This window comes from Protomyctophum bolini (assembly GCF_963924005.1).
Source record: "Protomyctophum bolini genome assembly, chromosome: 4".
NCBI classification, from domain to species: Eukaryota; Metazoa; Chordata; class Actinopteri; order Myctophiformes; family Myctophidae; genus Protomyctophum; species Protomyctophum bolini.
This window is the reverse complement of record NC_137865.1, coordinates 4,622,975-4,637,281: the sequence shown is the minus strand read 5'-3', so window position 1 is coordinate 4,637,281 and position 14,307 is coordinate 4,622,975. Positions and strand designations below refer to the sequence as shown.

Genomic DNA, 14,307 nt, shown 5'->3' with positions numbered 1-14,307 from the left:
CCCCTCTCATGGAAGTAATTGACATACAGTTACAACACCAACTTTGATGAGGCTGTATTGCTTAGTTTTAAAAATATAAGGTTTTCTTAATTTCCATTTCCTGAAAAATGAACATTTTATTATGAGGTTTCCTCCCGGCAGCAGAGATATATACAATATATCTGAGCTTGGATTACCTATGATGTTTACACCAGCAATAGATACCTTTGAATGAATTCCAGGGTTCTGGAGGCCTCGTCTTGGTACTTGAGGTTGAAAATGTAGAACACCGCAAACAGTGCAGCAACTCCTGACCCGAATGCCCTCACAGATCACGTGCCCCTCAACGCTGATCATCCACTGGCTGTATTTACTATTTACAGGGAATGAGTCCATGACAAACAGAGTTTGAAATTAGATTGAGACTACAGAAGTAGTTACTATCATGAACATTCATTTGATTCCATTTTAATATTTCTCAAAAACATGAGAAATGGCAGTTGCTTGGATTGCAAGGTGGATCTGTAGAAGGGCAGGAAATACATATGGAACAGAAGACTCTCCCTACTTTTCATTTCAGTTTCAGTTGAGCAAGATGTATCTTCACTTAAAATACAATTAAGGCATGGCATCTTCACATGAAGGTTTTATGATTGCCTCATTTTACACAAAGGGCATTTTTTTTACACAAAAATACATACCAAGCAGAACAAGTCGAGGACTGGCTGGTAGGATGAATTGTCCCTCGACGTCAGCACTTGTGTTAGACCACTGAAAAGTTAAAATAAATTAGGACAAAAATAATAATGTTGTAGCATGTGTACAATCACAATATTGAACAATAATTGATCAATACTCACATTAGCCAAAATCAGCAGTCCATCTTGGCTTTCTCCTAAATGGGTTGTAAGAAGCTGAATTACAAGAGTCAAATCCCCATCCAAGCCCTGGGAAAAATTATACACTTTAAATGTTCTGTATGTTTGGAAATCTTTGACATCTGCAGGATGAACACACTTAAAAGAAGCATTGGGTGTGCAACTGTGGGTCCTCATGTGCCTCACGTTAACATATCAAAGCAAGAATATGTACACATATCACATGATATCATCTTGCTCATGTATTGATGTTTCAGAAATTGTTAAAGTTGGTTAGATTTGCCAAAGTGGGCAAAGTAAGTTGTGTAGCTTGAGCAATGTTGCTAGCAGCTAGCAGATGTTGTTTAAAAATATAGACTGTAGGAAACGTTCTTACCTTAGTCTCCTTTTCTTCTCAGTCTTCTTTATGCTTCTTCTTTTGTTCTTTTGTGTTGTTTTGTTAGTTTGCTTGGCAAAAAACTGTTGGCTAAAAAGATTATACAAGGCTCCTTCACTGCATGGCCAACAACAATCAACTGACGAACTTTGAAGGGAAAACCTGGGTGTGGCCTATATTTCCATGTGGCTTTGCATAAAATACTGCATTCTACTGTTAAATTACAGTCTCTAGTAAAATAACGGCATAAGCTGTGAACTGAATGGTCCCTCGGCTATAGACCCTTGTACTGGAGAAGTATATAGTACTCTGACATGCAACAGCAGAGAGAGAGGGGGGGGACATGCGTCACCATTCAATCCATTGAATTGAGCACAGCTGACAGCAATCAGACTAGCTCAGAACTGGGAATGAGTATTTTGGTTTATATTTCTTTAAAAAATCATAACTTTTGACAGGAATGTGCTAGAGACTTACTTTCTTTTTTGACAGACTCATAAATTATGAGGGTAGACTGACATATGTCAGAATTGTAAAGTTTTGTCAAATCGTCTTAGAGATAATCATAAATATGTATCTACAGGGAAAAGTAATGGTCGAAAACTAAATCAAACACCAGATTATTGATCAGCGTGTCGCCCTGAACGCATCAATATAAATCTCCTCACACACAGACTTACTGTTCTCTAACCCTAACCCAGCCACCAAAACGTGCTAGAGTTAGGGTTAGGGTTGCCGAGGTCGTAGAGCAAAACCGAGACCAGATTCTTGATCAGCTCGTTGCTCTGAAAACACCAATATAAGTTTCCTCCCACACGGACATACGGTTCTCTTAATTGATTAGGGTTACAGGTTCGCTATCTCGCTTAATAACTCGAAAACGATAAGAAGTTGGATTCCGATTTCGAGATATGTTGTTCAGTTTTTTGAGACGAACAAGGGGATATCTTGTTTGTCCCGGTACGCCACTCCTAAGTTGGCTTCCTCCACTTTCGGAAGGTACATATAGGTGTACAACCTAACACCATACTGAAGGAAGATCTGAAATTTTGAAAAGTGTCGTACCAGGACAAACAAGATATCCACTTGATCGTCTCAAAAAACTGAACAACATATATAAAAATTAGACCCCAAGTCCTTATCGTTGTGGAGTTATTGAGAGGGAAAGATTGCCCGCTTTTGCAGTCTTTTTGCTGATCTTTGACCTTTATCAGTGGCCTAAAAAATCAGGCCCGGTGCCATTACATCCGGCTTACTCTCAATATGGATTGAGTGAAGTTTCAGATTTTAAAAAAATATCTTGAGCGATTAATTCCAGAAAATGGTCAGATTTTGCAGTCTTTTTGCTGATCTTTGACCTTTATCAGTGGCCTAAAAAATCAGGCCCGGTGCCATTACATCCGGCTTACTCTCAATATGGATTGAGTGAAGTTTCAGATTTAAAAAAAATATCTTGAGCGATTAATTCCAGAAAATGGTCAGATTTTGCAGTCTTTTGGCTGACCTTTGACCTTTGCAAACGTTGTGGAAATTTGAGACCGCCGCCATTGAATTCGGCATGCTCCAAATATGAAGAATACGTCTAGTGTACGTAGAAAAACATTAAAAAACATGTTTTAAAGGTCTGTTTGAGGAGAGGAGAGGAGAGGAGAGGAGAGGAGAGGAGAGGAGCTCACAGTGACACCTTGCAACAGGTGTGTGTAGTTGCTAATCAAATGTCTTGACACACACACACACACAGGTGGACCCTCTTGTAAACAAGTGTAATGCTTAATTGCTTAAAGTCTTTGTATTGAGTTTGTGTTTGAAATGTACTGTAATTCTGCAAACTGTTAAAGTGTTAATACATATTTCAATCAATCAATCAAGGCTTTGATGTTCTATGACAAAGTTTAAAATCCATCTCCTTCCAACCTATATGAGTCTAACAGTCAGTCAGCCAGCCAGCAAGCCAGCCAGCCAGCCAGCCAGCCAGCCAGCCAGCCAGTCAGTCAGTCAGTCAGTCAGCCAGCAAGCCAGTCAGTCTCCTCTTCTATACCATTGTAGGCTGTTGATTTAACAGTATTGTACTGCTACATAACAGGTTCTACTCATATTAGTTAAATAACAGCATACAATGCTAATTTACAGGAAAGGGATGACTATTTAACAGTATTGTACTGCTACATAACAGGTTCTACTCATATTAGTTAAATAACAGCATACAATGCTAATTTACAGGAAAGGGATGACTATTTAACAGTATTGTACTGCTACATAACAGGTTCAACTGTTATTAGTTCAATTACAGCATAGAATGTTAATTTACAGAATAGAATGTTAATTTACAGGAAAGAGATGACAATTTAACAGTATTTTACAATTTGGTGAAAAACAGTAAGATACTGTTGCAAATCCACCCTAATTTTACAGTTATAGGTTACAGTGTACAGTACACTGTCAAAACTATTACACATAGTCGTCTAACCGCAATTATTTTAGATAATCACATTTTTGAGTGGTGCAACCACTCCTACAACCAGCAATGTCCGTGTACACACACCTATGTATATGCATCAGTGGTCATGAGCACGAGTATGTGACTTATTAATACCAGTAGGGGGCGCCAGAAACAGAGAGGGGTAGTGCTGTGGCTGCTGCCTGCTAATGAGAGAGGGGGGGGGGGGGGGGGGGGGGGGAGTTGCACCACTCGGTTCACACAGGTGTGATTCTTTTTTGCATAATTGTCATTTTGAAACAATTTATTATATTATATTTTATTATTTCAAAAATAGTTTTGTAACCTTGTAATCTACAAAGGTAACAAAACTATTTTTGAAAATCTATTTGCACTATTAACATTTATTTTTAAATCATAAAGCTATAGGCCTAATGTCAGTCATTTCTTATTAGATCATTATTTGTCTCCATCTGCACCTGTCAAAGCCTAAAAGGTTACAGAACTGTAATTTATATTCATAACATTCCAAACACAATTTGTTTGTGTGACAATTAATCACGTATAATGCGATAATCACGGCCCTAATTACAAGCATTACAGCTTATCCCATTCTGACCGGGAACCCATTTTGGTGTTGGCATCATGTTATGCTTTAGCTATTGAAAAATAGCAGATCTACAAGCTCATAGCGCGCCACCGAGTGGCGCGCTACGAGCTTGTAGGTCTGCTATTTTTGAAAAATCGAAGAGCGACTGACATTTTTAGAATCTGATCTCAGGTCCGAATGGGTTCATCAGACCAGTGTGTGTCCAGTGGAAAACCTTGTATAGAATCTGATCTCAGGTCAGAATGGGTTATTATATTAGGTTGGTAACAAAATGTAGTTACAGCAACAACAGCGGAAAGTATACTCATTACGCAGAATGTCCCATTCCACAAGTTTATATTTTCAAACGTATATATATATAAAATGTACACAGATCTTCTGAAAATAGCAGACCTATATACTTGCTCAAGCATTGTGAGCTTGTAGATCTGCCATTTCTAAATGGCCAAAATGTATTAATTCATAATGCTGAATTGGTTAAAGGAGCAGTGCACCAAAGAATTATGGGAATTGTAGTCCAGGAAGGTAGTGAGACCAGTGACCATGACATCAGAGACAACAGGCTCACTGCTACAATCTAAAATATCTAAAACCACATATTACACACATAAAGACCCCCAGGAAAGTGATCTAAAGCTTCTAAACGTCATTAACATATATTTTTTTGCAAAAAGGGTGAAGTGTCCCTTTAACCAGGATGCTTCGACTTCTGCCTTCTCCCTGAGGCCGACCCTTGTTATATATTCTCCGACTATGCTATGTCACAATGACTAAGCCAGTTAGATCTATCCATATATGGTTCTACCACACCTCCACATCTATCTGATATCAGCACTAGGTCGGCTCGGGACAAATATAGGGATTGTCATACTAGACATGTCATTATGTCCTAGTCGGATATCCCCGTATATGGGGGACTAAATATCCAATGAGCAACTACTCAGATCCAACAACATGACTGGAAGCGAGAGTCTTCGTTATACAGCCACCCCAGATTTCGCGCTGGGGTCTATACCCCAGATCTATACCGTATATCCAGAAGACTCGAACAATTTTCCTTTCTTTCGGATATTATTAGTTCTAACAGGCTGATTGTTATCCAGCAAGGGGAAACCCTCGAGGATGTTAATATCTGTCCATTAAGTCTGCTGACGATCTGTGTGTATATGCGCACAATCCAAGCTCTCTGTCGGTATAAACGCTCCCTTCAATATTATTCACTTGGTTTGGCTGTGCGGCAGCTAGGAGACACCTCGGAAGATACAAAGCTCTTTGGCGATAAATGCTCCCTCAATATTATATTACCCATTTAGACCCGAGGCCGATTTTAACCCATTCTGAACGGGAACCCATGTTGGTGTTAGCATCATGTCATGCTTTAACTATTGAAAAATAGCAGATCTACAAGCTCGTAGCGCGCCACCGAGTGGCGCGCTACAAGCTTGTAGGTCTGCTATTTTTGAAAAATCGAAGAACGACTGACATTTTTAGAATCTGATCTCAGGTCAGAATGGGTTAATCAGACCAGTGTGTGTCCAGTGGAAACCTCGTATGAATCTGATCTCAGGTCAGAATGGGTTAAAGAAAGTTCTTTGACAGTTTTCTGAAAAACAATACGTTTCGATGTCAGTGGACGTGGTGCTCAACCTTTTTCATGTCAAGGACCCCCAGAAAGAAATAACTGGATTTGCCTGCGGACCCCCCCCATCTGGAAATATGTTGTTCCTGGGACCCCCCCCCCCCCCCCCCCAGAAGCAAAGATTTGAGTAAAAACGTTTGCTCTGAAAGAATATTCAATATAACATATTCAAAGATTTGCCCCACATTTTCACGATTCTTTTTTTTTTAGCAGATCCATGAGTTCATGTAGCTCTGTGCCACGCTATGCGCTTGTAGATAGAAGTATAGCAGATCTACAAGCTCATAGCGCCTGACATTTTTATAGAATCTGATCTCAGGTCAGAAAGAATGGGTTAATCAGACCAGTGTGTGTCCAGTGGAAACCTCGTATGAATCTGATCTCAGGTCAGAATGGGTTAGATTAGAACACCAAATGGGGTTCCCGTTCAGAATGGGTCAAGACTATGAGCGTTGCTGACGCACATCGTCCCCTGGAGGAACATGGAGGAATGTGGGGTCTTTATAGACAGATTCTCATCTCAAATCACATTTCTGACTGAAGATAATTATGGTTTGATGGACACACACACACGCACACACACACACACACACACACACACACACACACACACACTTGTAGACACAGTTGTGTCTCCAACTGAGCTTCACTGAACCTAATTCAAACACACTAGCGCTATATAAATGCACCATTTACCCGTGTGTCACACTTTATAAATTGCTGCCACACACACACACACACACACACACAAGCACGCACGTTAAGTGGCAGAGGATCTCTTTGTCTTTTTTTTACGGTCAAATAAAAAGCAGAGACAGATCCTGACCAAACGCAGGAACTGCAGTCTGGCCATAGAGGAAAGCCTCCAGAACTAAGAACTTATGTGCGCTGCATGTGTGTCTGTGATGTTCATTTGTTTGTCTCATTGTTTTCTTTGTGTATTATTATTTTGGTTCATTGAAAAATGAATAAAATTTAAGCAGAGTCCAGACAGGTATAGAGACAGAGATAAGCCTCCAGTGTGTGCTGTGTGTGTGGACTGGTCACTGTATACCAAAGCTGAGGTCGAGACGGTCAGACGGAGATGCACATTCCCATAACAAAATTAACTGCTCGTGACGGAACCTTCCGCCAATTAGAATCCAACCGGCAACCGCTTTTTTGCTTGGCTAAGGAATGCGACAAAAACAAACAAATATCCATGAATTTAAGTCCCCCATGGGGTGAGTAATTATAGCCTTCGGTCCAAATAGTTTAGTTTTAGTTAAACTGTTGCTATGCAGGTCAAGCTTCCGCCACCTCATAGCTGTCAATGTTATGTCGCATGGCTGTGTTGTTGAACATTTATACACAGCTTAACGTCGGGAACGTTACACCACTGACCAACCCAGGTGATGGCAATAATACTAATGACCGTAGTCTTAACGTTGGTCGTTAAAAGTCGATTACTCCCTGAACTACGTCATTTCCTCGTTATTTCTAGTTCATTTAAATAATGCCATGCACATTTGCCTAGTGCATAGCCTACTGCAGGCCTGGTTGACTATAGATTTAGAAGACATTTTGAAGCTTTTGCTTCTGAAATGATGCATTATTTACATGGAGAAATTCCATCATTTATTTAACATGCATCTCAATGGGTGAGAAGGACAGCTTGACACGTCTCTTCGCTGCTAACGTGCCTATTGGACAATGACGGGTTGGGGAGGGACTTAGCAAAGGGCTAATTGATGAAAAAAAGTAATGTTGGGGGTGAACTATCCCTGGCTTTAACCTATTTTCGACTAAAGTCAATTTAAAAAAAGGCTTCTAAATTAATTTTTTTCTGAAAAACCCATGTTTCTATGTCAGTGGTGCTCAACCTTTTTCATGTCAAGGACCCCCAGAATTATCTCTATTGGGCCACGGACCCCCATCTCAAAATATGTTGTTCCAGGGACCCCCCAGAAGCAAATATTTTAGTTAAAAACGTTTTAGTTAAAGGGACACTTCACCCTTTTTGCAAAAATATATATGTTAATGCTGTTTAGAAGCTTTAGAACACTTTCCTGGGGGTCTTTATGTGTGTAATATGTGGTTTTAGCTATTTTAGATTTTAGCAGTGAGCACAGTGTCTCTGATGCCATGGACACTGGTCTCACTACCTTCCTGGACTACAATTCCCATAATTCTTTGGTGCTCTGCTCCTCCTTGTGGATAGGGGGAGATCTGTCTTACTGAGACAACATGCAGTCCAGGAAGGAAGTGAGCCCAGTGTCCATGACATCAGAGAAACCGGGCTCACTGCTACAATCTAAAATATCTAAAACCACATATTACACACATAAAGACCCCCATGAAAGTGTTCTAAAGCTTCTTAACGTCATTAACATACATGTTTTTGCAAAAAGGGTGAAGTGTCCCTTTAAGGCAACTGTTTCAACTGTCACGTAAAATGTCAGGAAATTTGTTAAGAGAGAGAGAGACAATTCATTGCTGGTTAGTGAAACATGAAGTCGCACATTGAGTTGATGTGTTGTGAAGCAACGTTCTTTTACAACATCATCAATTCGATATGTCGACTGTAATTATTTTTTTATTAACAATGTGTTTTATAGCTGCATTAAAAACAACAGCATGGAGGATGAATAAGAGAGCAATAAAGATAATTCATGTTGATGTTTGCCGGGTTATTAAAAGCAGTGTCTCTGGCGTTTGTATTTCCACTTATGGACCACTTTATGAACCAACTTTATCATCTATAAGCAGTATAATATAATATCAGGTCAGATTTTATGATCAAATTAAGCATGCTTTATTATCACGCCAGATTAAAAAAACATTCAAAGTGTCTGGGCCAGTGCATCTGCAATTATAATTTTACTACACCATAGAGCAGGGATACTCAAATAGCTGAACCTGTGGGCCACATTATGAAAATGGCAAGGGGCAGGGGCCACTTATTTTCTTTTGCTTTATTTCCACCTAACGTATGAAAAGACAACTGCAATGTGCATTCTTTTATGGCTTGGCCATTTTCTCTTTCAAATAATTTCTGTGCAATTTAGCACATCAACACAAACAACTGTTTCCATAAAACAATGTACATTGTCTGCTTTGCTTGTCTGTCTGCCTGCTATCAAGTGGGTTAACATTAAAGATCTCTGAGCTGAGCATCTCTATTTCAATTGCTTCACAGTGTAATTTAATTTATGACTTGGCCCACATTAAACACACATGGCTTTTCCATGAAATAAACTTGGGAAAATAAATAGTTAAGACTATATTGCTAAATAAAATAAAATACATATATTTATACCTGGAAGTATACCCAGCTGTCTGGTTAGCTATACCATGCAAGTATACCAAGTGGCAAATAAAAAAATAATCAAACGCTACAAAGGGTGCATGAACGCTCGCATAAACCCGTACAAACTCAGCAGCAGAAAACCATTCCACTCCACTCCCACTCCCACCCTGCAGTCCGGGTTTTGAGTGACGTTTGCTCAGTAGCAACACACAGAGACAGCACGACAGCTGTGTGCACGAAGCCTAATGGTCTCTGTGAGTTGCGCCGAAGTTGTTCCGTTGTTCAGGAGAACAAGTTGTTCAGGAGGACATCGGAATGAAAGCAGCTGATCCTCCTGGCGAACACGCAACACTAGAGCCAATACTGAAGCTATAACTAAACACAACACGCAACGCTAGAGTTATAATATAATGATGGTGGCTCCAAACGGATCGCCGCCGTTTCCTAGGACCTCTATAGGCATTTAGCAGACGCTCCGATTCAGAGTGACTTACAATTAAGCAATATTACACGAGAGGGTGACGTGGGTTAACGTGATTATTGCCACGACAGTGATGCGGTTACAGGAACGAGACGAAGTAGAGTTCCGCAAGCATCACTGAAGTGGCAAAAATCACGTTAGACCACACCCTCAAGTGTAATATTGCAATTCTACAACAGTTACCCTTAAAACTATAAGAAAATCGCTGAAAAGAAAATATATTTTTAATGACAGATGTAGTCACTATACGACCACAAATGTCCCAAGAAACTAGCTAGCCTATATAGCCACCGAGTTTGCTAGCGCTCTGGGAGAACACAGAGCAGCTGAATTATTTGCTTTGATTAGCTGGGTTAAACCACGGCTAGAAGCCGTTTCAACCAATCAGATTGCTTCCTCGAAACGACCCGAATAACAGATACATCAGATGCAGAGAGGCGGTGTGGTAATTAAGGCCTCGGCATTCTAGGGTCCCAGGCAAGAACCTAGCAACCGTCTAGGGTCCCCACCAGGCAAGAACCTAGCAACCGTCTAAACAACATGCTGGGCCACAATATGCGCTGTAGAATGTGATCGCTGGAATGTGGTGATTGGTCGACAAATATTGTATCCGGGGAGAAATAAATCTGACGGATAGTTCCGGACAGACATTTCCGTCTATGCACTCCATATGCCTTATATTGTGACCAGGCTTTTCTCTTTGCAGATGAGTAAGCCTGGGACTGAGGCCGACAACACACTGTCTAAATAGCATTGTGTACATTTAAAACATAGGATAACAACAGGTACACACAATGGAACTAGCATTCGTCCAATATTTAGTAAGGCTGTACAAAAGCCCTGTTTTTAGGACTTTAGGATTTCTGAGCGGACCCTTCACGTAACGTAGTCAACACTAGTTTTATTTCTAATACTTACAGGACATTAACATCACATTTGAGTTCCTTTTGAATGCCTGTCACATTTCTCTACATAACTGTCTCAGCTGTTGGTGTGCAAATGCACCTTGCATGCCTTTGATCTACGCGCAGAAAACATTTTGACGACGTACGTATGCGCACCGGCGCATCGGTTGTGTGCCCCCCTGATTAATAATAACATCTAAACATGTAACATGTAAACACAACATGAACTTAGTACTCTTATTATGCATATCGCATTCTGGCCGAGAAATATTTGAGCCCATTAATTAAGAATCGAGTGCCAACCCTAGCTATTGTTAATAGTGCCGCGCACGCGCGCACACACACACACACACACACACACACACACACACACACACACACACACACACACACACACACACACACACACACACACACACACACACACACACACACACACACACACACACACACACACACACACACACACACACACACACACACACACACACACACACACACACACACGTTAAACTACAATGTGACATGTTGTATTGTGAGCTCTTGCATCGGTCAATTGTGTGCTATACTTGTGTGCGACAGTGTAGTATGATGACGTAGTAGGACATTAAAATTCACGAGAAAACATGAAAACTCGCGGGACACGCAGTATTATACAGATCGGAGGTTTCTGCCCGACAACAACGGCACGCACTTCAAAGCCAAAGGAGCAGAGGTTACAGCTGTTTGCTGTTTTACGACACTGGAACATCTGGGCTGCTCTGTATAACAGACATGAGCGGCTGTGGCTCAGGGGTAGAGAGTGCAGGCCGCCTGGCCGGCTATTGAGTCGCTGGATGGGAAACCGTGAGGTTCCAAGATGGACCCTGGGCTCCCCCATGCAGAGTTATTGTAGGTCAAGTGTCCTTGACCTAGATGCTGAACCCCGATGAGCGCGCGCACACAGTCACACACACACACACACGTCTCCAACTGAGCTTCACTGAACTTAATTCAATCACACCAACGCTATATAAACCATTTACCCGTGTGTCACTTTCTAAATTTCTTCCACACACACACACACACATGCACACACACTTGTTTGAGTGTCCAATCATCATCAAGCTCATGCTGATCCAATCAGGGGAAAGGTTGCATTTGTCCCCCGGTGTCATTAGAGACATCCCCGTTGAGTCTGTCAACGTATACTGCACGTGTGCTACTGAGAGAGAGAGAGAGAGAGACATAGAGAGACAGAGAGAGAGAGAGAGAGAGAGAGAGAGAGAGAGAGAGAGAGAGAGAGAGAGAGAGACAGAGAGAGAGAGAGAGAGAGAGAGAGAGAGAGAGAGAGAGAGAGAGAGAGACAGAGAGAGAGACATGAGAGAGAGAGAGAGAGAGAGAGACAGAGAGAGAGAGAGAGAGAGAGACAGAGACAGAGACAGACAGATCTGAAGAGATTTGGCGTATATAGAGCAGGGGTTCCCAAACTGTGGTGCTCAGAACGATGCGTTCTTGTAGATCGGCTATTTTCAAAATGTTTGCTTCCTTCTTAAATTATTTCCCGCTGGTCTTCTCTGACCTGGAAACATAGATTCACTCACGGGTTGTGGAAGAGCTCAAAATTATTATAAAAAAATGTAATATGGGCCATGTAACGTTAAACGGCGGCTGTTCTCGCGAGATCATCAATCAGGGGCAGAAGGTCTCCCTTCAAGCTTTACTTAATTGCACGACGTTTTTATTTATTTGTTTTACGATTTTGCAACCCTTTTTTTCCACCCATTGTCAATTATCTGATGTAATCCTGGGCGCTACACTTCCTCTGCCAACCTGAGGGGGGGGGGGCAGCGGACTGAACTCATGCTTCCTTCTATGCATGGAGGTGTCCAAGCTGCTTCTTTTCACCTGACAAGAGGGGGATTTCCCCGGCCAGACGTATAGCGTGTGGAAGGAACACGTTATTCTGACCAGTTCCTTTCCCCTCCATCAGGCGCCCCGGCTGGCCAGGGGGAGGCAGTTTAGAGACCAGGATTACTGCATGTTTGTTGTGAGGGTACCTACCCTATAGGGGACACGGGGAGAACATGCAAACTCCACACAGAAAGGCCCTATCGCCAACCCCCGCCTCGGGTATGGGCACTGATGATGCGGAGGAGGAGGACACGCCGCCAGCACCCCACAGTGTCCGCAGCGGGAATCGAACTAATGTCTAATCTCAAGGAAAGATGTATTATAAACAATAATATTTTGTGAGAAAAAAAAACCGTCATGTGATGTTTGTCCTCCTGAGGCACTAGTTCCAGCAGTGGCAAAAACTTCATGCATCGTAGAGGCGTGAAATTGACTCATGATGAAAACAAAGGAACGCACTATGCATGATGTGATAATGTCCGGTAGTAGGCCCTACTATCCATCATTATTAATCATCCTACTATCATCATTATTTTTGCTGTGATTCCCTGCTTTCATATGACATGAAAAAAAGAAAATCCACAATGATATAGTCGGAGTCCTTCTATAGTTCTAATAAAAGTAGTCACATATTTTTGCCTTTGAATAATTGAAAGGCAAGACTATAGCTAGACTGACATACATTTCTCACATGGCAAGTGTTGTATAAAAAAATAAAGATCGGCTCGGGAAAAATTGGTATCGGCATGTCTCAAAATCAAATGATCGGAATCTTATCGGGAGCAAAAAAGTGTGATCGGGTTGCTTGATGCTTGTAGATCAGTTATGTTTGCCACACCACACGACACTGGCATACAATGAAGAATAAATCAGCTGCCTGCCTCGCTGCCTGCCTATATTAACCCATTCCCGGGCGGGAACCCCTTTTGGTGTTTTAAGCATTATGTTATACTTTAGCTATTGAAAAATAGCAGATCTACAAGCTCGTATAGCGCGGCACTTACGAGCTTGTAGATCTGCTATTTTAGAAAAATCGTGAAAATGTGCCTCAATTATGAATATATATTCTTTCAGAGCGAGCGTTTTTAACTCAAACCTTTGCTTCTGTGGGGGGGGGGGGGGGGGGGTCCCTGGAACAACATATTTTCAGATGGGGGTCGGCAGCCAATTACATTATACTTTTGGGGGTCCTTGAAGTGACAATGTTTGAGAACCACCGACACAGAAACATGGGTTTTTTTTTTCTCCAGAAAAGACATTTGTAGAATCTTTTCTCAGGTCTAAAATGGGTTAACACGGAGCACAGACACGGCGTGGTCACACACATGCCTCGAAGCATGGAGTTATATAAGCGTCGGAGTGGCTAGACAGCTTGACTTTTAAGTTTCTCGGTATTAGAAAGCACAAAACGTTTAAAAATCACACAATGTTACTAACGGCTTAAGTGCTGCAGACAGTTAAGACAGAATTAGCCTACTTTGTTCCCGGGTGCCGGAAGTGAGTTTTGTTTAATCCGCATTAATCCCCATTAATGATTAGCACCACGCTAGCATGTTGCAATATTTTTAGCTATAGCTCCGAGCAATTTTCACGGGGAAAAAAACGGTGTGCACGCCCGTGCACGCGCACAAGCCGTATAGTTTGTTCATTAGCAGAGTTAAAGCTAACGGCTAAAGACTGACGGGAAAATGCATGATTTCATAGTTAACTACGACCTGCAGTCGCAATAATGGCTCGATTAAAAAAGAAAAAAAAAGAAAAACTTTTATTTTTATTTTTAAAGGGACACTTCACCCTTTTTGCAAAAGAATATATGTTAA

General features: G+C 41.4%; 1 protein-coding gene across 1 annotated transcript in view; it reads right to left on the bottom strand.

The window, feature by feature from the left end:
- The window catches only part of tp53i11b (tumor protein p53 inducible protein 11b), an 86,796-nt gene that overhangs the window by 48,640 nt on the left and 23,849 nt on the right, over positions 1-14,307 (bottom strand). The window lies entirely within an intron of this gene.